Below are 23290 nucleotides of genomic sequence, written 5' to 3'. Positions count from 1 at the left end.
CCAGGGATTTGGGGTCAAAGTTCTTCATAAATCATCTTCCCAGAACATGGAATCCCTGAGTCCCTCCCTCCTTCCAGTCTTTCTTTCTCTCTTTTCTTTCTTTCTTTCTTTCTTCTTCTCTTTTTCTTTCTTTCTCTTTCTTTCTTCTTTCTTTCTTTTTCCTGCCTTCTTTCTTTCTCTTTCCTTCCTTTCTTCCTTCCTTCCTCTCTTTTTTTCTTTTTCTTTTCTTTTTTTTTTTTGAGATGGAGTCTGCCTGTGTTGCCCAGGCTGGAATGCATTGGTACGATCTTGGCTCACTGCAACCTCCCCATCCCTGGTTCAAGCTATTCTCCTGCCTCAGCCTCCCAAGTAGCTGGGATTACAGGTGTGCACCACCATGCCTGGCTAATTTTTGTATTTTTAGTAAAGACGAGGTTTCACCATGTTGGCCAGGCTGGCCTTGAACTCCTGATCTCAAGTGATTAACCCACCTTGGCCTTCCAACATGCTGGAATTACAGGTGTGAGCCCCCGCGCCCAGCCCCTTCCAGACTTTCTGTGATCTGACCTCTGCTCACCTCTCCAGGGCCATCTTGAGACACCTTCCCTCTCACCCTTCTCAACTCTTGCCAGGCCAGAGCCTGGTGAGTTTCTGGATATATGCAGCTCTCCTCCTGCCTCCAGCCCTTTGCACAAGCTGGTTTTTCTACCTAGAAGTTTCTCTCCCTCATCTCCAGACCACAAGATAAAGGGTCCTTACCATTCAAATTTCAGCTCAAACATCACCTCCAGTGAGAACCTCCCTCCCATCCCCAGGCAAAGTCAGGTCCTCTTGTGGCCCCATTTACCTTCCCTCCAAACCACTGGCAGCCATCTGGGAGCTGTATTTATAGGCTTTTGTGTTTGCTCAGTCTGTCTCTCCTTTTCCTGAGGTTGGGGACTGGAGGAGTCATTTCTCCTGCCATAAGTCAGCACCTGGCACAGAGCAGGTCAGCAGTAAATATTTATGAGAGGAATGGATTGGTGAGTGAATGAAGTTCTCAGAAGGGTTATGGCAAATCCTCTAGGGGCCAAGGGTGCTCGGGATGCTCTCCATCAGAGGCAGCACCTCAGGCCAACCCTCTCATACTGCCTCACTGGACTTACAGAAAAAAATTCCAAACTTTTCCCTTGGCCTTCCCGTTTCTCCCAGGACCTAGTCCTGCTGAACTCTCTGACCTCCTTTCCCACCAGCTGTGCATCCCCCACCCTGCCCCACATATCCGTCCCAGTTCCAGCCATGCTGGCCGTTCTGTTTCTTTACCGTCCCAGGCTTGTTTCCGCCTCAGGACAGCTTGCTTTTCTGTTCCTCGTGTTTGGAATGCTTGTCCCTCAGGCCTTATCATCATTTATATCTCAGCTGTGCTACCTCCTGAGGGAGGCATTTCCCCACCCTCATTGCCCAGCAGATTACCCTGGTTTTTGTTTTTGTTTTGAGATGGAGCTTCACTCTTGTTGCCCAGGCTGGAGTGCAATGGCACTATCTTGGTTCACTGCAATCTCTGTCTCCCGAGTTCAAGCGATTCTCCTGCCTCAGCCTCCCAAGTAGCTGGGATTACAGGCATGCACCACCACGTCTGGCTAACTTTGTATTTTTAGTAGAGACCGGGTTGCTCCATGTTGGTCAGGCTGGTCTTGAACTCCCGACCTCAGGTGATCTGCCTGTCTCGGCCTCCCAAAGTGCTGGGATTACAGGCGTGAGCCACCACACCCGGCCAGATTACCCTGTTTTGTTCCTTCCCAGGATATAGCACCATCTAAAATTGTTTTCTTTATTTACAAATATTTCATCAACTTTTAGCTAAGTTCATGGCTGTGCAGAATAAACACAGACCTTCCCAGCTTCCCTTGCAGCTAGGTGCAGCCACGTGCCAGAGCTCTGGCCAAGGAGTTGAAATTAGGAGTAGTGTGACAGTTTCTGGACTGTTTTCTGGAGATTTAGTTGATGCCTGCCCTTTACTCATCATCCTTCTTTCTCCATCTGGAAGGCAGATGTGAAGGCTGGTGCAGTGGCCTTCATCTTGGATCATGAGAAAGCAGAGCCCACACCTAGAGATGGCAGACTGGTATACAGGAAGAAGTGGAGAGACTGAGAGCTCCATAGAGTTACCAAATCCATCCCAAACTGCCTGCATCTGAACTTCATTCACATGAGAGAAATAGAAACTCCTCTTATTTTGTAATTTTTTTTCAAATTAGGTTTCTTATATATATGTGTGTATATATATATGTGTGTGTATATATATGTGTGTGTGTGTATATATGTGTGTGTGTGTATATATGTGTGTGTGTGTGTGTGTGTGTGTGTGTGTGTGTGTATATATATATATATTTTTTTTTTAGATGGAGTCTCACTCTGTCGCCCAGGCTGGAGGGCAATGGCGCGATCTCAGCTCACTGCAATCTCTGCCTCCCAGGTTTAAGCAATTCTCCTGTCTCAGCCTCCGGAGTAGCTGGGATTACAGGCACACACTGCCATGCCAGGCTCATTTTTTGTATTTTTAGTAGAGATGGGGTTTCACCATGTTCCCCAGGCTGGTCTCAAACTCCTGAGCTCAGGCAATCCACCCACCTCGGCTTCCCAAAGTGTTAGGATTACAGGTGTGAGCCGCCGCGCCCGGCAGTTTCTTATATTTTATTATGACTACATTTGTATGTCCCCAAGCAGTACAATCTGATATAAAATGTCAGCTAGAATACACATGGGGTCTTTTAATTCAATTTTTATTTTTTAAATTTTTATTTATTTATTTATTTATTTTGAGATTGAGTCTCACTTTGTCACCCAGGCTGGAGTGCAATGTTGGCTCACTGCAACCTCTGCCTCCCCAATTCAAGTGATTCTCCTGCCTCAGCCTCTTGAGTCGCTTTACTCATCATCACCGCAGTCTATGTTTCTGCCGTTCTCTCTCCTCTCTGCCTTCTCCTCCTCTGTAGGCATGTCTCCATCTGCCTCTGTGGTATAAGGGCTGCTGTGATTAATTGGTCCCACCTGGGTGATCCAAGATAACCCTCCCGTCTTCAGAGCCGTAACTGAATCACAGCTCTGAAGTTCCTTTTGCCATATAAAGTAACACTCACAGATTCAGGGGATTAAGACGTGGGTATCTTTGGAGGGCCACTATTCAGCTAACCAAAGCATCCAAGAGGATCCTATTAGAACCTGAATCAGACCCTCTGCCTCCTCTCCTCAAAACCCTGCCATGGCTCCCACCGCCCACAGGCAAAGCCCTTACAGTGGCCACATGGCACCGCACATCTCTTCACCTGTGGCTTCCCCATCTCATCTGCTTCGCCCCTCCTGCCTCACTTGGCTCCAGTCACTGGCCTCCTGGCTGTACTTCAACACTCCAGGCAAGCACCTGCGTCACGGCCTTGGCACATGCCGTTCCCTATGTCTGAAACTTTCCCTTCCCTCCCCTCCCCTCTCCTCCCCTCCCCTCCCCTCCCCTCCCCCTCCTTCCCCACTTCCCCTCCCCTCCCCTCCCCTCCCTTCCCTTTCCTTCCCTCTTTCCTTTCCTTTTTTGAGACAGAGTCTTGCTCTGTCACCAGGCTGGAGTGCAGTGGTGCGATCTTGGCTCACTGCAACCTCTGCCTCCCAGGTTCAAGTGATTCTCCTGCCTCAGCCTCCCCAAGTAGCTAGGATTACAAGTGTGTACCACCATGCCTGGCTAATTTTTGTATTTTTAGTAGAGACGGGGGTTTCACCACGTTGGCCAGGCTGATCTCGAACTCTTGACCTCAGGTGATCCACCTGCCTCAGCCTCCTAAAGTGTTGGGATTACAGGTGTGAGCCACTGCGCTCTGTCACCGGGAACTTTTCATTCCTGCCTCTTCCTAAAACTGGACCTTTCTCTTCCTTGGGTCTCATCTCAGAGAGGCCCTGTTGGACACTCCCCTCCCTAGAACGGCCCTTCGCCTGCCCCACAGTTACATTTCACACAATCAGAAGTGACCTTGGTTGTGTGTTTGTTTTCTTGTCTCTCATCTGCCTTCCCCACCAGACCATCAGCTCCTAAAGACCCAGGAGGGGCTGACTCTGTCTGGTTCTCGGCTGTATCTCCAGCACCAAGGACAGACCCTGGTACATAGTAGGTGCTCAGAAAATACTTGCTCCATGAATCCACGTATGTTTTATTTCAAATGTCCCTCAATGCTGCCGTGAATCAAATACGAATTTATTTTAAGGTATTTGTACATTCTCAGTGACTTTGTGGCTGGATCTTTTGTTCTGTCAATGACTAAGGCATTGCCTTCATATATTGAGAGGAGGCAAAGCATCATCTGTACCGAGCAGGTGAGGACTCAGAAGGCCTGGAATGGAGGCAGGAGTGTTTTAAGGCAGATTGGCAATCGGGTCTAAGGAAGAGCAGGGGCAGAGGTGGGCTTCCTGTGCAAGTGGCACCCTCTCTCTGTGCCTCAGTTTCTACATGTACGACATGGAGATCGTGACAGAGCTCACCTTTCTCACCTTTGGTGCTACTGACATTTGGGGCTGGATCATTCTCTGCTATGCAGCTTGTCCTGAGCAGCATCCCTGGCCTCCACCCACCAGACACCAGTAACTTCTCTCCAGTTGTGACAACCCCAAATGTCCCCAGATATAGTCTAATGTCTCCTGTGGGGGCAAAATCCACCCCCAGCCAAGAACCACTGTCTGGTCAGATTATCCAGATGCTTGTGGCACTACCTTGGCACAGCCCAGTGCTTAAGTGACTGCCTGGCCCTGCCACTCCTTAGCAGGTGGCCTTGGGCCAGTGACTCCAGCTCTCTGAGCCTCAGCCTCTTCATCTGTAAAAGGAGATAATAATTGCACTTCACCTCTTGGGGGCCGTCAGAAGGACTGAGTAGATTAATCCTGAGAAGTGCTCAGAACCATGCCTGGCACATAGTGGGAATTCAGAGGCTGAGGCTGAGGCTGATGAAGGCTGTGGGAATAATGGGAGCTAGAGAAAGGGGTCTCTGCATCTTCACCTTTGCACATCTGGTGTGTGTGCTCCTGCACCAATGGAAGACATGCGGGCATGGCTGCCCCTGCCCAGGCAGCCAACTGGCTCAGTCCCTCAGCCCTGCCAGGCCATTGAATAATTAAGCTGGCTGAGGGGTGACAGGGCTGGAAAGCCAAAAGTGACCAGGGTCTGGCCTTGCTTGGCTTTGGTGACGCGATGGCCCTGGGATCATGGCCTTCTTGAACCCATAAACAGGGGGTTGGGCCCCAAGACAGGCAAGGCCAGGCCAAGGTCTGTGCTGGTGGCCTCAAGCTGAAGTCAAGTATGGACAGGAAGGGGGGTGCTCCAAGGCTACAGGAAAGGGAGTGCTACGGAGCGAGAGTTTCTGTCCATCGGCGCAACCCCCATCCACTCGCACTCTGGAATTCCATTTCTTTCTTCCCAGTCCTCTCTCAATTTTCACCTCCAATTTATTGAGCACTTATTGCATGCAGGACTCTGCCAAAGTACTTTACACAGATCTGGTTCCTGCCCCAGCTCTCGCATGACGGGAAGTTCTGTCCCCTCCCGGAATGAGCGAAGCCCTGTTACTTGGACTCCCATCGCACCAGGTAAGGAGTGGAGGCTTGCGGAGGTGAGTCACCAGCTCACAGGGGCAGAGCCAAGGGCCTGCCCTTAACCACACAGCCCCTGCTGGGCCTCCTCCCTCTGTCACTTCCCCCAGCACCTCCACTTTCCTCTCTCTGGCTCTTGCTCTCTCAGTGGCTTTCTCTGAACATCTTCCTACTTGTGTTTTTCTCCTTCTCTGTGTCTCTTTTCTGTCTGCTTCTCTTTTTCACTTTCTCCGTCTCTCTCCCTCCGTTTCCTTTTCTCTCCATCTGTTTCTGTGTTTCTCTTTCCCACCCCCATCTCTCTCTCTCTCTCACTCTGCCTGTTTCTCTCTCTCTCTTTCCCTCTCTCTCTCTCTCTCTCCCCTCCTCCTCTGCCTGCCTGCCTCCCCGGGCTGGCCGCCCCGCCTCGCGGCTCTGTCTCTCTGCAGTCAGCCCTTGTCCCCATGCCAGCACATTATGTCCCTGGTCAGACCCTGACGTCAGGCGGGGCCTGGCGGGCGGCCACGGGACGCTGCCGGGCAGGCAGGAGGGAGAGCTCGGCCTCCCGGTCCCCACTGTAGTGGCCGCCTGCCGGCCACCCGGCCCAGCCTGCCCGGCCTGGCAGCGAAGCTTTGCTTCTCCTGGCCTGGCCTCAGCTGGCTGGAGAGTGGACGATGCTTCGTGGCTGCCTTCCCTCTGCGCCTGGGGCTACAGGCCACTCACCTTTTCCCCTCTCCCACTTCGATCCCACAACCACAAAATACTTGGTCCCAGAGGGTCAGCACTATAGCATGGGGCCAAGTCTTAGCTGTGTGAACCCAGGCCAGTCACTCAGCCTCTCTGAGTCTCCCTGCAAAAAAAGGCCATGGAGGCACCTGCTTCTCAGGTCTGCAGTGGGTATCAACTCACAGTGGCTCACAGCACGAGCAAGGCCACAGCAGGAATTCAGGGTCACTGCAGGGTCTAGGTCAGCAGTCTTCAAGGAGGGGAGGCTGGCGGAGGTGGGGGGGATCTGGGTGTCACCATGACCGGGGAGCATAGCTGATGAGCAGGCAGGGATGTGCCATGGGGGACTGCCAGGCAGAGCAGCCCCACCCACTACACAAACAGTGCCCTGCCGAGAAACCCTCCCAAGCCCGGCTGGTCTTGGGCCCCATCAGAGCTGAAATAAGTGGTTAAAAAATGTCATATTTCTTGTTTGGTTTGTTTGTTTTTTCCCCCTGATTTTCAAAGCAAAGCAGTTTCCTTGAAGGACATTTGAAGGGTACTTGAGCTTCCTAGTTTAAAAACAGACTTTAGGATCCAACTAACATGGGTCAAATCCAGCTGGGTGACCCTGGCCAGTGGCTTCGCCCTCTGAGCCTCAGTTTCCTCATCTGTCAAATGAAAGTAAGAAATGAGAAGGTTGTGGGGATGAAGCAAGAGCATGTTTGTAAAGCACCCAGAATGGGACCTTGCCCGTGCTAAATGCTCTATATTCAGTAGCCCTTTTTTCTTGTCTTTTTTTATTCTTCTTATTTTAAACATAGGAGACACAGAAAAGTACAAGGAAGAAAACAGAAAAGGTGACCCAGAGAGAGCTACTCTCAGATGTTCACGGGAATTCAGCTCAGCTCACGCATTTATATTGAGATCCTACTGTTGTCTGCTTTCTCATTTTTCATGAAAATAAAACTTGACTCAAAGTTTCATTTTCAAATACCTTTGCTTATTACTATTATTTGAATACTTACACATTCAAAAGGTTCAAAAGGTGTCCAGGGAGAAATGAGGCCACCTCGCACTCCAGCCTCTGTTGATCGTTTCTTGTGTGTCCTTCCTTCCCTGGGTCTAAGTCCTCTGCAGACCCCTGACTTCCAGCTCTCCTGCTCCTGTTCATTTTGAGGTTCTTTTTTTATTCACTCGATTATAAATCATGACATTAAACCCTAACCCTAACCCTAAAAAAAAAATAAGAAAACAAAATTGTGACATTATTTTTAAAAATCAGAACCTACAGACAATCAAGAGAGGAACATCAGGGAAGTGGAATGAAGCCAGGTGTGGTGATGCACGCCTGTAATTCCAGCACTTTGAGAGGCTGAAACAGGAGGATTACTTGGGTGCAGTTCAAGACGAGCCTGGGTAACAGTGAGAACTTCATCTCTACAAAATTAAAACAACAAAAAAATTAGCTGGATGCGGTGGTACACACCTGTGGTCCCAGCTCCTCGGGAGGCTAAGGTGAGAGGATGGCTTAAGCCCAGGAGGTTGAGGCTGCAGTGAGCCACGATCATGCCACTGCACTCCAGTCTGGGCGACAGGGAGAGATCCCCTCCCAAAACCCAACCAAATGAACAAACAAATAAAAAAGGAAAGTAGAATCTCTTGAAACCTTACTACCCCTTTGACATTTTGGAGCACATCCTCACAGGTCACTTGATGTATGTGCACATTCTGGTAGCACCAGGTATCTTTCCCTAGTGCTGATCAAAGGTTTGGATGACATGTTTGTGTACCGATCTGATTGTTATCTGCCTTCCCCACTGTGCAGTCAGTTCCAGGAGGCAGGCAGGACCGCGTCTGAGTCTTCCACACCATAGTAGGTCCATAACGAATATTATCTGAATGAATGAGTGACTAGTGAATTTTCAGAAGGGATCGTACAGTATATAATACTATCCTGTGACCTATTTTTTCACTTAATGTTTTGGGGACATCTTTCCACATCTCCGCGTGGCGAATCTCCATTTTTCATGTCTGCACAGAATCACCACAATAAACATCTTTTTGATGTTAGCCAGAAGCTTCTGCTGCCCCCAACCGGGAAGCTCTTTTTCAAATGCAGATCTGTTAACAAATTCCATATGACCCACCCACGCCCCAGCCCTCTGGCCGATTACTTTCAGTCTAACACTTCACTGGTTACACGGGCCCATTGTTTTCTGGGACAAGTCAAGATTTACTGTCTGTTCCTGACATCATGTTTTTCCAGAGAAGCTTAAGAGTGAAGAACTCTTCCCTCCCTACCTCCTGTTTCCGCCAGCTAAGGGTTCTGTAGATTTGCTGAAGTTGGGAAACTTGGTGTAACCCTTGCCTCCCTGGCCACCTCACCACCAAGGGCACAGCCAAGCTCATTCATTCCTGCCTCAGGGCCTTTGCGCCGGCTGCTCTCTGTGCCCAGAATACCCTTCCCTCCCTTATTTGCTCAGCTCACTCCCTTACTGCTTTAGATCTCTGCTTGAACGTCACCTTCTCAGAGAGGTCTTCCTCAACTGTTTTTCTACGTTAGCATCTCCAAGTCACTTATCCAGTGTTAGATTTCCTTTTAAACGTTTTACTTGATATTGTATTAGATCAGATTATATTATGTTGTGCTGTGTTAGATTAATATTTTGGGCTTTTAAAATTGATCGCCCACCTCCTCCACTCTGAGGACAGGGACTTGGGACTCTCTTTTCTTTTCTTTTTTTTTTTTTGAAACAGGGTTTTGTTCTTGTTGCCCAGGCTGGAGTGCAATGGCACGATCTCGGCTCACCACAACCTCCACCTCGTGAGTTCAAGCGATTCTCCTGCCTCAGCCTCCCACGTAGTTGGAATTACAGGCTTGCGTCACCACGCCCAGTTACTTTTTGTGTTTTTAGTAGAGACAGGGATTCTCCATGTTGGTCAGGCTGGTCTCCAACTCCTGACCTCAGGTGATTCCCCCGCCTTGGCCTCCCAAATGCTGGGACTAAAGGCACGAGCCACGGTGACTGGCGAGACTGTCTTTTCTTTCCTGCAGTATCCCCAGCACTGGAAACAGGGCATGGAGCATGGTGGGTGCTTAGGAAATATTGGTTGAGTCGATCCATGTTAACTCCAGACTCCAAGGTTTCTTCCAAGCCTGAGAGCCCAATGCCATCATTCATTCATTCCAGATTTATCTATGGAGCACCTGCTGTGTGCCAGGGCTTGTTCAGATGCTGGTGCTGTTCAGTACAACAGTGGACAAGGCAGACACATCCTTCAATAACATCCCCTGGAAGAATGTGCTCGGAGTCCAGGAGACACGTGTCCCTCAGATAATGGCACCAAGTTGACTTGCTGACCTCAGGTTGGTGAAGTGAGGACACGTCTCGAGGTCCCCACTCTCAGCCTCTGCAGAGCTGGGTAAGCCCTAAAGGTGACACAAACGGGAATGGCGCTGCTGTCACCTTTACTTCTCGCTGCTGTTCTCTTGCCCCCAGTGGAGGAGAAACGAAGAAGGCGATGCTAGAAACCTTTCCGGATTCTTCCCACAAGCCCAGCCGTCTTTGTGAGGAGCTGACCTTTGCCCACTTTCTGGCTGCCCACACCCTGCAGTCACCCTTCAGGGAATTTCCTACTCGCAGCTCTCATCTCTCAAAGGACCCGCTAGAAAACTCGCTTTCCTAACCTCCCTAAGCAGCTCAGGTGCAGGCCTGCGACATGGGCTCCCCTGAGGGAGGCCTCCAATTAAAAAATAATAGGACAGAAGAGGTGGGAAAAAGAACCTGGGTCTGGAGGACGCAGTGGTGGCATCCTTGGGAAGAAGTGGGGCTCACTGGAGCAGTTCTCCATCAAATTCCAGCCTGATTCCTAGCTGCGTAGCCCCCAGTCCTGACTCGGTAAGCCCCCTGAGGGTCCTCCAGACCACCCAATAATCTTTAATAAACTCCTTTCCTGTGTAAACTAGCCAGAGGGGTGCCTTCTGTCACTTGCAACTAAGACCCCCAGACTGACAGTAGATCACTCCGGGTCTCCTAAGCTTCGTGGTTAGTGACTGCTCATTGATATCTTGTACTTAAGAACTATCAGAAAATGACTATCGCAGACTCATTTTCGGATGCTGGAGGGAATAATGTTGAATGTTGTCATTTTTTACTCTGGTCCCAACATGGGTCCTCACATCCCCTGCTAGAGGAGGGGGCATGTATGTCAGCTGAACCATTTTGGAAGGCAGTTGGTTGACTGGTACTGACAGCTTTAAGAATGTTCATGTTCTTGACCCCCAAAGCCGCCTTCTGGGATTCTGTACTAAGGAATAATCACAAATAGTGACAGTGGACAAAGACGTTCACAACAGAATTGACAAGAGTAAGGCCGGGCGTGGCGGCTCACACCTGTAATCCCAGCACTTTGGGAGGCCAAGGCGGGCAGATCACTCGAGGCCAGGAGTTCAAGACCAGGCCCTGGCCAACACGATGAAACCCCGTCTCCGCTAAAAATACAAACATTAGCTGGATGTGGTTGTGGGTGCCTGTAATCCCAGCTACTCCAGAGGCTGAGGCAGGAGAATCACTTGAACTCAGGAGGTAGAGGTTGCAGTGAGCCAAGATCACACTGCTGCACTCCAGTCTGGGCAACAGAGCAAGACTCCATCTCACAAAAAAGACAAGTAGTGAGGAATCAGAATCTACCTAAATGTCCAATAAGCGGGGAATGTTTAAGTTAATTAGGAAATGATTCCTAAAAGGGTGTTAGAGACACCTTCTGCACAAAATATTAGTGTAATACTTCGGATTAGGTTCACTTTTGAGTGTCAGAAAACCCAAAATAACAAAAAACAAGCTCAAATGAGATAGAATTGTTTCTTTTTCTTTTTCTTTTTCTTTTTTTTTTTCCGAGATAGAGCCTTGCTCTGTCACCCAGGCTGGAGTGCAGTTGTGCAATCTCAGCTCCCTGCAACCTCCCCCTACAAGGTTCAAGCAATTCTCCTGTCTCAGCCTCCCAAGTAGCTGGGATTACAGGTGCCTGCCACCACACATGGCTAATTTTTTTATTTTTAGTAGAGATGGGGTTTCACCACGTTGGCCAGGCTGGTTTCAAACTCCTGACCTAGTGATCCACCTGCCTCGACCTCCCAAAGTGCTGGGATGACAGGCATGAGCCACTGCACCCGGGCAGAAGCCTGTTTCTTACATAAAAGGTGCATGGAGATGGCAGTCCAGGACTAGTAGCGTGGCTGCACAAATTCATCGGGGACTCAGGGTCCTTTTCTTTCGTTGCTCTGCCTTATTTCAAGATGGCCATTCAGGTTCTGGCCATCACATCTGCACTCCAGCCAGCAAGGAGGATGGGAAGAAGTAGAGGCACCCCTTCCTAAGGACATTATTTGGAAGCTACTTATATCCCATTGGCCACATGGACGCCTAGCCGCAAGAGAGGCTGGGAAGTGTAGTTTTTCTTCTGGGTAGTCACATGCCCAGCAAAAGCTCACAATTTCCATCATTAAGGAAGAAGGGGAGATCAGAGAATGAGAGAGAAACAATAGACAACAATTAAAGAGAATGTCAAAGAAGATTTTGTAATAATATGAGAAGTATGATTTTGAAAACTTTGGGACTAGCAGGATTTGAAATTGTACATACAGTGTGATCGCAACTTTATGGTAAAATTTCAAAACGGAGAAAGCTACTCAGAGGAGTAAACTGCTAGAAAATTGGCCTCTGTGGGTGACCTCGTTAAAAAAATCATATTCTTCTTTCTATTCTCTATTGTACGAATTTTCAATATTTGAACAAAGTTAACTTCCCGAAAAAGCGTCCCTGTGCAGATTACGTAATTCACTTGAGCTACAGTTTGTGTTCTGCAAGCTCTGTCCTCAAACGTGCCAAGGCAGCCAGATGGGAAAGAAGAAATGAAATTATTTCTAGTCATAGAACACATGATTGTGAATGGAGCAAAGTCTAAGGAATCCACAAAAAGAGAATAGGAAAAGTGTGAGCTGGGATTTAGCACAGGCTCGAGTCACAACTTTGCTGAAATACAAGCTCCATCACCCTAGGCATGCCACAGACTTCTCTACTTGGATGGGGTGATTTTTTTTTTTCCTCCTGGGGACATTCAGAATGTCTGGAGACATATTTTGTCATCACAACTTGGAGTAGTGACGTGCTACTGGCATCTAGATGGTAGAAGCCAGGAATGCTGAGAAACACCCCACAATGCCTAGCACAGTTCACACAACAGAGAATTATGTGACCCCCAAATGTCTGCCTGGCTGAAGTGTAGAACCCTGCCCTAAACGTGTCTGTTGGGCCTCCTTCCTGGCTTTTGCTGTCATGAGCCACACTGTCTTGGTCTGTAGGGTACACCCGTCTGTGGACATGTGCAAATATGTCTGCAAGATGTTTTTCTGGGGGACAGAATTGCTATAGCATCCCTGCTCTTCACAGAGTCTTGCCCTGTCACCCAGACTGCAGTGCAATGGCGTGATCTCAGCTCACTGCAACCTCTGCCTCCTGAGTTCAAGTGATTCTCCTGCCTCAGCCTCCAGAGTAGCTGGGATTACAGGCACACACCACCACGCCCGGCTAATTTTTTGTATCTTTAGTAGAGATGGGGTTTCACCATGTTGGCCAGGCTGGTCTCGAACTTCTGACCTTGTGATCCACCAGCCTCAGCTTCCTGAAGTGCTGGGATTACAGGTGTGAGCCACTGCACCTCGCCAAATAAACATGTTCTATAAAGCCATGTGGTATAAACTATTGGAAACATAAATCAGTAGGCTAGTGGGACCCCATGGAATGGGGGTCCCCTTCCAGACAGGGTGAGAAGCCAAGTGTCTTCTGTTTGTCCTTCCAGATCCTCTGCACCCCTCTTTACCCTGGAGTGCCTCAAGGCTGACCTGTGTGGGCAGCACCACTTTTAGGAGCCCACACCTCCCCAAGGTGGATGCCAGGAGCTCACTTTCTTTGGCTCTCTTGCCAAAAGAGAGCTTGGGTGCAGGGGTGACTGCTGTGCTTGAGACACAGCAAGGAGGTCTGCAATGTAGATGCGGGATCGAGGTTCAGACAGGCACAGTGGCTTATCTGAATCCAAGCAGCTGGGGAGCAAAGGGCCCCAAACCCGTCTTTTGGGTTCCCCAGCTTGAGTTCTTCTTTAGTCCATGGTCCTTGTTATGGATGAATGCCCCTGAGCTGAAACAAAGGAACAGAAAAGTCTCAACATTCTGAGAACATCTCACGGCAAGTCAGCAGCATCGCACACGGAGGCCCAGTTTAGTGTTTACCAGTCATCAACGGCAACCCCAGCCTGGGCTCAGCATTTAATAAGCATGGGCTTGTGTGCGTGCAACAACCCTGCAAAGCAGGATGAGCAAACCAGGATTCAGAGAGGCCAAGCTATTTGCTCGAGGTCACACAGAGAAGAAGTCAGGATACAAATCTAGGTTTTTTTCCCAAACCTTTGCTCTTTGGACACCCCAACAAGAAGACGCATTGAGGATGAATGGGCGTATGTCTGCCTCTGAGCAACCTGGGGTCAGGCTCCACATCTGAAATTTCTTTCTACTTCCAGACCAAACCCAGGGGCACTAAATATGGTGGGCCCTCCGTAACCATCAATAAACGATGCAGGAAAGCATGGCCGACGCACAGGCTTTGCTTGAGAAGTCCAGAGCCTCCGAGCCTGCCTTTCTCATATTTTTTTCTCCTGAACGTCTCTCATAAAAACTCTAGCTGAGTCATTCTCTGGCCTCATTTTAGCTGTTCTAAAATGATTTTAGCTCTTCTAAAATGGTGGCTTTTGTGTGTGGGGAGGGGGTGGAAAGCAATATTTCCCACATTCACAACCTGTACTATAGTATTTATCTACCCAGCCTTTCATCCACCCATCTGCCATCCATCCACCCACCTGCACTTCCATCCGTCCATTCTATTCATTCACTCACTCTGTCCAAACTGTCCATTCATTCCTCCATCGATCCATCAGTTTCAGTTCCACGCATCCATCCATCCATCCATCCAGTAAGTTCCTACCAAGCATCTCCTTTGTACCCGGTCCAGTGCTGGACTCAGAGGAGCTGGAAACAATAAGGTTTGCTCCTTAACCTCATAGAGCTCCCAGCCCAGGAGGAGAGGCAGATATGATGGATGGTAGGTAGGCCTTGTTTGTTTATTCCACATGTTTCATGATGCCACAGATATGCCAGCAGTGTTAGACGCTAAAGAGCAAAGATAAAAGAGACAAGGTCTTCGGGACCCCATCCTAGTGAGCGAGACAGAGGTCAGCACGCACCACGGCAGGAGTGCTCCTTCAATAATCCTTTGTTCATTCAGTGCATGTTTGCTGATGCCCGTCGTAAGCCAGACCTGGGCTCTGGGGACACCAAGATAGAAAAGACTTGGCCTTAGCCACTTGGAGCTCAGGCCAGTGGAAGAAACTGTCCAATTGAGAGTTTCAGCCAAGCATGATATGAGATGCAATTAGGGTGAGAACAGGAGTCCGTAGATGCCAGGAAAGTGGCGAAGGCAGCTTTCTGGAGGGGTGAGACCTGGTCTGAGCCTAAAGGATGTGGTGGGGTCTACTCCATTGGGTCCCCTTCCCTGGCTTCCTGCAGAACGTGAAGGTCAAACTCAGGGGCTCCGAGGACACCCCTCCCACCCAGCCAGCCAGCTCTTTAGAGGGCCGGTTGGGAGAGGGACAGAGCGACCAGGGCGCAAACCCTGTCTCAGATCAGGGCCCTGGGAAGCTGGCTGGCCAAATGTTGGAGACTGTCCCACAGTGATCAAGGTCCATTGGTGACATTGAGGTTGTTTGTGCAAAAATGCTCCATTTTTCTAGGCAGTCTTGGTCACAGGGAAAAACCAACCAAACAAAAAACCCTCAGCTCTGTTGACATGACTTATGGTGGGGTGTGGAGCGGGGATGGGAGCCGCTACCACGCACGGCACCCTGGAGACATTGGTGCCGGCAGGCGTGGTGTGAGAAGGGCAGAGGTGGGAGACGTGGCAGGGGCCAGATGTCGCAGAGCCTTGCAGGTCTTGGCAGGACTTGGGGTCTGAGCTGAAGGGCAATGGGGAGCATTTGAACTAGTTCACGTGGGTTAAAAAATATGATTCAAAACCTCCAGAGGGCTAGTGTTTAATTCATTGGCTCATGCATCCATTCATTCATTCAGCCAATATTGAAGCACCTATTCTGTGCCAGGCACTTTCCAGGTGCTGGGGAGACAAGGGTGAACACAGCAGACACCGACCCTGCCTTCCTGGGGCCAGAGGCCACGCTGACCCTAATCAAATAAATACGTGATTAAATGCAAACAGTAAGCCATACCAGGGAAGGATTCTTCAAGGAGCTGACACACAGCAGCTGGCCTAATCCTTCATTCTGCTAACATTTATTGAGTACCTACTATGTGTCAGGGACTGGGCTGACTGCAGGGATGCAGGGTGGGGCTGACTGCAGGGATGCCGGGTGAGCCAGACCTGCCCTGGAGAAGCTGCTATTTCAGTGGGGGAGGCAAACCTATCAATGAACCACAAAGTACGAGGCAGGTGTAATCGGGGTGCACAGAGGGCCAGGGAGGGCTTCCTGGAGGAAGGGAGATAAGCAGGAGTTAGTTAGGTGAGAGATTGTGCATGGAGGTGAAAGGGGAAGGTAATGCGGTTTCTCACGACCTGCTGGGCTGGCGGCAGGTTGGGGGTTGTTGGGGGAAGATGATATGGCCTTGGGAGAAGGTCAAGACACGTTGGATGGAGTTGAAGGTTACAGACCCTGTCCTTGAGATAGCTTTGGAGGGCAGACGGTCCCTGCAAAGCTCTCCTGTCTCTGCCTTTCTCTCCATCTCTGTCTCCTCTTTCTCTGTCTCTTCTTTCTCTGTCTCTGTCTCCTCATCGTTTCTCTCAGCCTGCCCCAACTCTTTTCTCTGCTCCGGTCATCTTCGCGAGAGGTCAGTAAGAGACAAGGATACGAGGAAAAACCCCGGGCCGGTGGGCAGAAACAAGGTCGGGGCGCAAGGACAGCTGGACGCAGGGACAGGCGGTGACTGAATGTTCTGTTTTGGAAAGACAACTCTGGTCAGGGGCGAAGGTGGCTGACCACGAAACCCGATAACCTGGCCAAACTGCTGTAGCCTGTCCTCTGGCCGGCAGCTGTGACCCGGTGGATGCTGCCCAGAATTTTCCTAGAGGGAGGGGGACAGGGGGAAAATGGCCTGTGGGCAGCTTCTTCTCTGTCAAGTGGGACTCACAGGAAGGAATGGAAATGAGTGAATTCTCAAGGGAGGCCTCAGCGTGGTTCAGCATAGGAAAACCCTGCTTGTCTCTACGCGGTTTGTGAGGTGTTCACAATCCAGTAAGTGCTCCTCGTGTGCCAGGCTCTGTGCGGGCGTGACACTGCCAACCCGCTCCCACAGGACACTGTGATTTAAGACCATGGGCTCGGGAGCCAGACCGCCTGAGTTTGAATCCTGTTTTTGCAAATTACTTGTGACCTTGCACAAGTAACTTAACCTCTTCCTTTTTTCTTTTTCATTTCTTTGTTTACGTATTACTTATTATTATTATTATTATTTTGAGACTGAGTCTTGCTCTGCCACCCATGCTAGAGTGCAGTGCTACAGTCTCAGCTCACTGCAACCTCCACCTCCCGGGTTTAAGTGATTCTCCTGCCTCAGCCTCCTGAGTAGCTGGGATTACAGGCATGTACCATCAAGCCCGGCTAATTTTGTATTTTTAGTAGAGACAGGGTTTCTCCATGTTGATCCGGCTGGTCTCAAACTCCCAGCCTCAGGTGATCCACCTGCCTTGGCCTCCGAAAGCGCTGGGTTTATAGGCATGAGCCACCGTACCCAGCCAACCTCTTTCTTCTTTTAAATTTTATTTTGAGACAGGGTTTCACTCCATCACCCAGGCTGGAACGCAGTGGCATGATCACAGCTCACTGCAGCCTTGACCTCCTGAGTTCAAGCGATCCTCTCACTTCAGCCTCCCAAGTAGTTGGGACTGTAGGTCTGATCCAGCACACCCAGCTAATTTTTCATTTTTTGAAGAGATGGAGGTCTTGCTGTGCTATGTTGCCCGGGCTGGTCTTGAACTCTTGGACTCAAGCAATTCTCCTGCCTCAGCCTCCCAAAGTGTTGGGACTACAGACCTAAACCACTGCTCCTGGCCCTCAACCTCTTTCTTTATGAGTAAAATGGGAAGAAAATATCACCTCTCCTACACACTTGGGGAATATTAGTTACTATACGTAAAGTGTTTGGAGCAATGCATGGCATGTCACAAATGTCCACAAAACGCAAGCTGTTATTAGCTCAGTTCTGTGAATGCTGAGGAGGCAGAGGGAGTGAAATCCAGATCCTAGCTCCATCCCTTCTTAGCTCCAGGGCCTTGGTGAAGTCTCATAACTTCTCTAGGTGTCCGTTTTTCTTACCTGCGAAGTGAAGCTATCTTAGTAGTCACCTTGCCAGGTAGTGGGAGGGTCTACATTTTTGGAAAGTGCATGGGCATCATTCACTTTATGGGGGAAGAAAACAAGTCCCAAGAAAGTTTATTGCTTTGTTTCCATATGTCCAGCAGGCTCTGAGCACCTCCTGTGGGCCAGGTCCCCGGAATGCCTACAACAAGCTCGGGCCTGTGCTCTTTCCGTACTGGGTGACGGCGCCAGACAGGGTGGAGATGGTGCATGTCCCCTTGGTGGTCACCTTTAGTCCTGACCAGATCTGTGAGACGGGGTGGCAGGCACGACCACCCGTATCACAGAGGTGGAAACTGAGAGCCAGAGAGGTGAAGAGGCTGCCAGGGGCCCAAGGTTCACGTGCACCTACTCCTTCCTCTGAGCAGCTTCTCTGAGCTCCTGTGACAACCCCACCACTGTCTATCTCGTCAAAGCCAACTAGGGCCTCAATCTTTCTCTCCCTCCACTCTGTTCCTAGCTCGGTCTCTTCAGCACCTGGCCCAGAGCTGGCCTCAGACATATTGGTTGTGCCAGACAAAATCTGCAAGCCCTGAGAGCAGGAATCCACACAGCTATGCAACCTGTCATGTCTCCTGTCCTCCATCAGCTTCCAGCAAAAAGAAAATGCAGCGTGGCCATAGACCCCCGAGCACCCCGGCTCACGACCGAGGCAGAAAGCAGGTGACAAGCACAGGCGGTGTGAAGGAGGGGACACAATGTGGTCTGGAGTCCCAGAGTTCCATGTTTTCAGTCCTGGCTGTAACTGTGGACATGGCCTTTCCCCTCTCGGAGCCTCGGTTTTCTTATCTGTAGAATGGGTGCAATCCTCGTAATACTCTTTCTCTTGATATACAGAATAGAGGAAGCCTGGGTATAGAACTAGTCATGGGAGAGGTACTCAGAGAATGGCAGCTGTTTCTGTGATATGGGAGGGGCTGCTGAAGCCCTCTCCCCTCACCCAGTCTCTCAAGCCCAGTTTGGCTCCTCCTGGCCAAGGGTAAGATAGTAAGTGGAGTGCTTAAGAGCATGAGCCTGGGCCTGACTGCCTGAGATCCTATCCTGCCTCTACCACGTGCTAGCTGTGTGGTCCTGGACAAGTGACTTAACCTCTCTGGGCCTTTTTTCTCCATTTATGAAATAGGTGTAATAAGAGTCCCCAGCTCCCGCAATTGCTGTGATGATCAGACAAGTTCCCAAAGGTAAAGGGGTAGGATCCGGCCAGGCACATGATGAGGGCTATGGAGCGTTTGTCGCTCTTTGGGAATCGAAGGGGAGGAGGGGCCTGGTGGCTCCTGCACAATTTACAAGGGACTCGGGGACAGGGGTGGTGGGGGGACCTGGAGAGGAGTCCTGATGTGAATCAGCAGGAAGTTTCATAAAGCAAAGCCCACTGTATCGGGGATGACCTTCATGTGCAACCGGTGTCCCCTGCCAGAGAAGGGCCGCCCCACTCCCAGCCTTCCCAGGAGCCTGGCGCAGTGCTTGGGCACCTCTGTAGGCAAAGCACCATCCTTCCGGCTGCTCTACCTGGAACCTTGGAGCCATCCATGGCTTTTATTTTTAGATTTTATTTTAAGTTCCGGGGTACACGTGCAGGATGTGCAGCTTTGTCACTTAGGTAAACGTGTGCCATCATGGTTTGCTGCACCTATCAACCCATCCCCTAGGTATTAAGCCCAGCAAGCATTCGCTATTTATCCGGATGCTCTCCCTCCCCGACCCCCACGACACGTCCCAGTGTGTGCTGTTCCCCTCCCTGTGTCCAGGTCTTCTCATCGTTCAGTTCCCACTTACAAGTGGGAACACGCGGGTCTGGTTTTCTGTTCCTGCGTTAACTGAAACCTAAACATCTTTGGCTTCTTGATTTCCATTGATCACATCTAGTCCAGCAGCATGCCTCGCCAACTCCACCTGAGAACAGATCTGGAGGCCACAGCCTTCTCTCTGCCTCTCCACCTCCATAGCCACCCCTTGGGCCTGGTCACCATTCTCTTTTACTTGAACCACTGCAGTCACCCTGACTGTCCCCTTCCCGCTGGCTCCTGACAGCCCATCCTCTCTACACCCAACCCGAGGGATTCTTTCAGAAATGAAGTCAGAACCCTCTTCTGCTCAGAACCCTCTGTGGCTCCCACCTACCCCAGAGGCAAGTTAAGTCCTTCCTTCGACATGCAAGGCTCTATGGACACTGCCCTTCATCTCTCTAAGCTCACTTCCTCCCATGCTGCCCCTCACTCATTCTGCTGCAGCCACACTGGCCTCTTCTCTGCCATCCTCACTCATGTCGGGCATGGTCTGGTCCCGGGGCCTTTGTACTTGCTGTTTTCTTTACCAGGAATGCCCTCCCTCTGGAAATCCCCGTTGCCCAGTCCCTCACTCTTTCAAGCTGTACTCAAATACTGCTCAGTGAGAACTTCCCTGCCCTGCACCCCAGCCCCTATTCAGATTTGTTCCTCTCTGATGCTCCCCTCCTCCTTCCCAAGCTTATTTTTCTCCTTAGCACTCACTGCCATCGGAAACCTGATCTATTTAATTTACCTATTAAGGCTGATGCCCCCTTCCTCCCCATGCCATAATTTCAGCTCCACACTGCCAGGGACGAGTGTGTTCTGTTCACTGTTACATCCTATTAGGATGCAGAGTGAGTGAATGAATGACATTCAGGTGATAGATGACATGAGTCCAATGTGTTGCCTTGGACACTGTTGGAGAAGGACTGTCGGGGTGATGGTAGAAGCAGGAGACCAGGAAGGAGGCTCCTGAGGGGCCAGGTGAGGGGATGCTGGGCCAGGGCAGGGAGGAGTGGCTGGGTCTGGATGCAGCAGCAAGTGCGGGTGTGGGGGTAAGAGGAGAGGCGTTGAGGATGATGCCCAGGTATCCGGCCTGAGCATCTGGAAGGATGGGGCTGCCCTTGACGGGGATGAGCTGTGGTGGGAGAGCGGGTTTCAATCCTGGACAAGTTCCATGGGAACTGCCTCCTGAGGCTTCCTGAGGCCGAGCGCTGTTCCAGGGACACGGGAAAAGCAGCGTGACACAGAGCCTGCCTTCTTGTCATTCTCGTCTCATGGATTGGCATGTCAGCACTGCCGCTTCCTGGGAAACATTAAGCCAGTGGCACCACTCCCCAACCCTCAGTTTCCCCATCTGGACGATAATCCCTCCCTCCCAAGGCCCGTGTGTGGCTCCATGAGCTGATGCTCTGACGTGCCTGGCATCCAGTGGGCACTCCAGCAGAGCTCGTTCCTTCCCTGTCCAGCCCCCATGCTGGCTGTCCCCCAGGAGACTGTGCTGGGAGTGTTATTTTTAAGCCTGGCTCCGGCGGGCTGGGCCATGGCTCTGAAGGCCACGGGGAGACCACACTGCTAGCAGCATCCCGGCTTTCTTGATGCCAGGACACTGTGGCGTGGAAACATCAGGGAAGGCCGCCCTGTGTCCATGCCCTGCCTGATAACCCTTTAAGTGAAATTATGTCATGTCACCCCATGCTGTTTATAAACAGTTCTGACCTTTCCCAAGCAGAGCCATGGGGGAGGGGGCGGCATCTTGTCCTCCCAACCCCACACCCCCATGCCAGGACCTACTGGTGACCCCTCCCGTTAGCCCACATCACACAGAGCAAAGTGGGTGCGCTGGCCTCCAGGCAGCTTTGGCCTGGTTGTTTCAACACCTCCGAGGACCTCACAGCTGACCAGCCCCAGGGTATTTTTAAACCCTGGCCTCAGCCAACCTCTTTGTCACATTCCGGTAGGGGCTTGAGTTTAGTGCATGCCCTAGTTCGGGTAGCTGGAGGGGTTTGGGATTCACTGGACAACAAACATTTAAGCCAGTTCCAGAACCTGTGGACCTACTATGTGTCAGGAGTGGGGACCCCAGGGAGCGTCCCTCACAGAGCCTGTCCCCAAAGTGCTCACTGCCTGGCAGGGACACTGTGACAGGCCCACACTGTGACAAGTGCTATGATGGAGGCCAAGATGGCAGTTACAGCTTCCATATCCACAGGCCCAGCGGGTTATGTTAACGAATGGAGTGGGCCAGGTGTGAGACTGCGGGGAGGAGTGGGGCCTGCGGAACACTGGCGAGCCCATGCCCAGTCCGAAGGCGCTGGCTGCGTGCCCCTCAGCTCCAGCCTCTGTTGTCACGAGGGAGCCAGGCCCAGCATGCCCAGAGCTTCTGATTTTCCAGGAGAAGCTAGAAATCTAGGTTTATGTGCGATTTCATGCAAAAAAAAAAAAAACCACACACACAAAAAAACTCTTGACTTTTAAATGTTGGCAATGCATTTTGTAAAAATACCAAAAACATTCTGAGAGCCAAGTGACACCCGCTTGTGGGCTGGACTCAGCCCATGAAGTCAAGTCGAGGCAAACAGTTTGTGCTCCCTGATGCAAACAGGTGCATCATAAAATAGTCAACAAATGCGGGCTTCCACTCTCCCAGGCCCCAGGAAACAGCCGGGGACAAGATGGGCAGTGTCCCTGCCCTCGTGTTGCTTTCAACCACTGGGGTTGCTGGCACCAGCTCCTACTGGCTCACAAGTCCTGCACGCTAGATGTCACACACAGCCGTCACCAAGAATTAAATGGCACGAACCTCCAATTAAGTAAGTTACAACAAAAACAAAGGTACCAGCTGTTCACAGCTCACCACTTTCTCATCATCTCACCATCCTCTGCGTTCGTGAAGTGATTGACGTCTGTTGTGTCATATCGTATCAGATGCCATATCCCATGGTGGAAATAGTAGAGCATGGTTTTCCCAATGCCACGTTCAGTAAGTCACAGTGGCAGCTCCGAATTGACCACGGTGGGAGTATTTACACCACAGAAATGGATAAATATCAAAATCAGGGCTCCCCCTTGTTGATAAAGAGTCAATAACATTTAGCAGCAAACCAGATTTTTTTTTTTTTTGAGATGGAGTCTCACTCTGTTGCCCAGGCTGGAGTGTAGTGGCGTGATCTTGGCTCGCTGCAACCTCCGCCTCCCAGGTTCAAGCGATTCTCCTGCCTCAGGCTCCCAAGTAGCTGGGATTATAGGCACGCACCACCACGCCCAGCTAAGTTTTGTATTTTTAGTAGAGATGGGGTTTCATCATGTTGGTCAGGCTGGTCTCAAACTGACCTCATGATCCACCCACCTCAGCCTCCCAAAGTGCTGGGATTACAGGCATAAGGCACTGCACCGGGCCTCCAGATTTTTAAAATACTGATATATACGGCACTTTGGGAGGCCAAGGCAGGCAGATCGCCTGAGGTCAGGGGTTCGAGACCAGCCTTGTCAATATGCTGAAACCCCATCTCTACTAAAAATACAAAAATTAGCCAGATGTGGTTGCAGACGCCTGTAATCCCAGCTACATGGGAGGCTGAGGCAGGAGAATCACTTGAACCCATGAGGCAGAAGTTGCAGTGAGCGGAGACTGTGCCACTGCACTCCAGCCTGGGCAACAGAGCAAGACTCAAAAACGAAAAAAACTGATAAATACGTACTATATCAGATAGTAATAGCTACAGTGAAGGAAAGTAAAGTAGGCTGAGGGATAGATGATGGAGGAGAGGATTTGAGATAGGCAG

At 50.6% G+C, this 23290-nt stretch overlaps 1 long non-coding RNA gene across 1 annotated transcript; it reads left to right on the top strand.

The window, feature by feature from the left end:
• The first annotated feature begins 5080 nt into the window (after window positions 1–5080).
• LOC110567923 (uncharacterized) lies at window positions 5081–7245 on the top strand. Its single transcript, XR_002478264.2, has 2 exons — window positions 5081–5577; window positions 7086–7245. It is a non-coding gene; the product is annotated as an uncharacterized LOC110567923 (long non-coding RNA).
• Window positions 7246–23290: the final 16045 nt, after the last annotated feature.

This window comes from Aotus nancymaae, unplaced genomic scaffold (assembly GCF_030222135.1).
Source record: "Aotus nancymaae isolate 86718 unplaced genomic scaffold, 86718_ANA_hifiasm-v0.15.2.pri h1tg000029l, whole genome shotgun sequence".
Lineage (NCBI taxonomy): Eukaryota > Metazoa > Chordata > Mammalia > Primates > Aotidae > Aotus > Aotus nancymaae.
The sequence above is the reverse complement of the archived record's forward strand: the minus strand, read 5'-3'. Positions and strand labels throughout refer to the sequence as shown.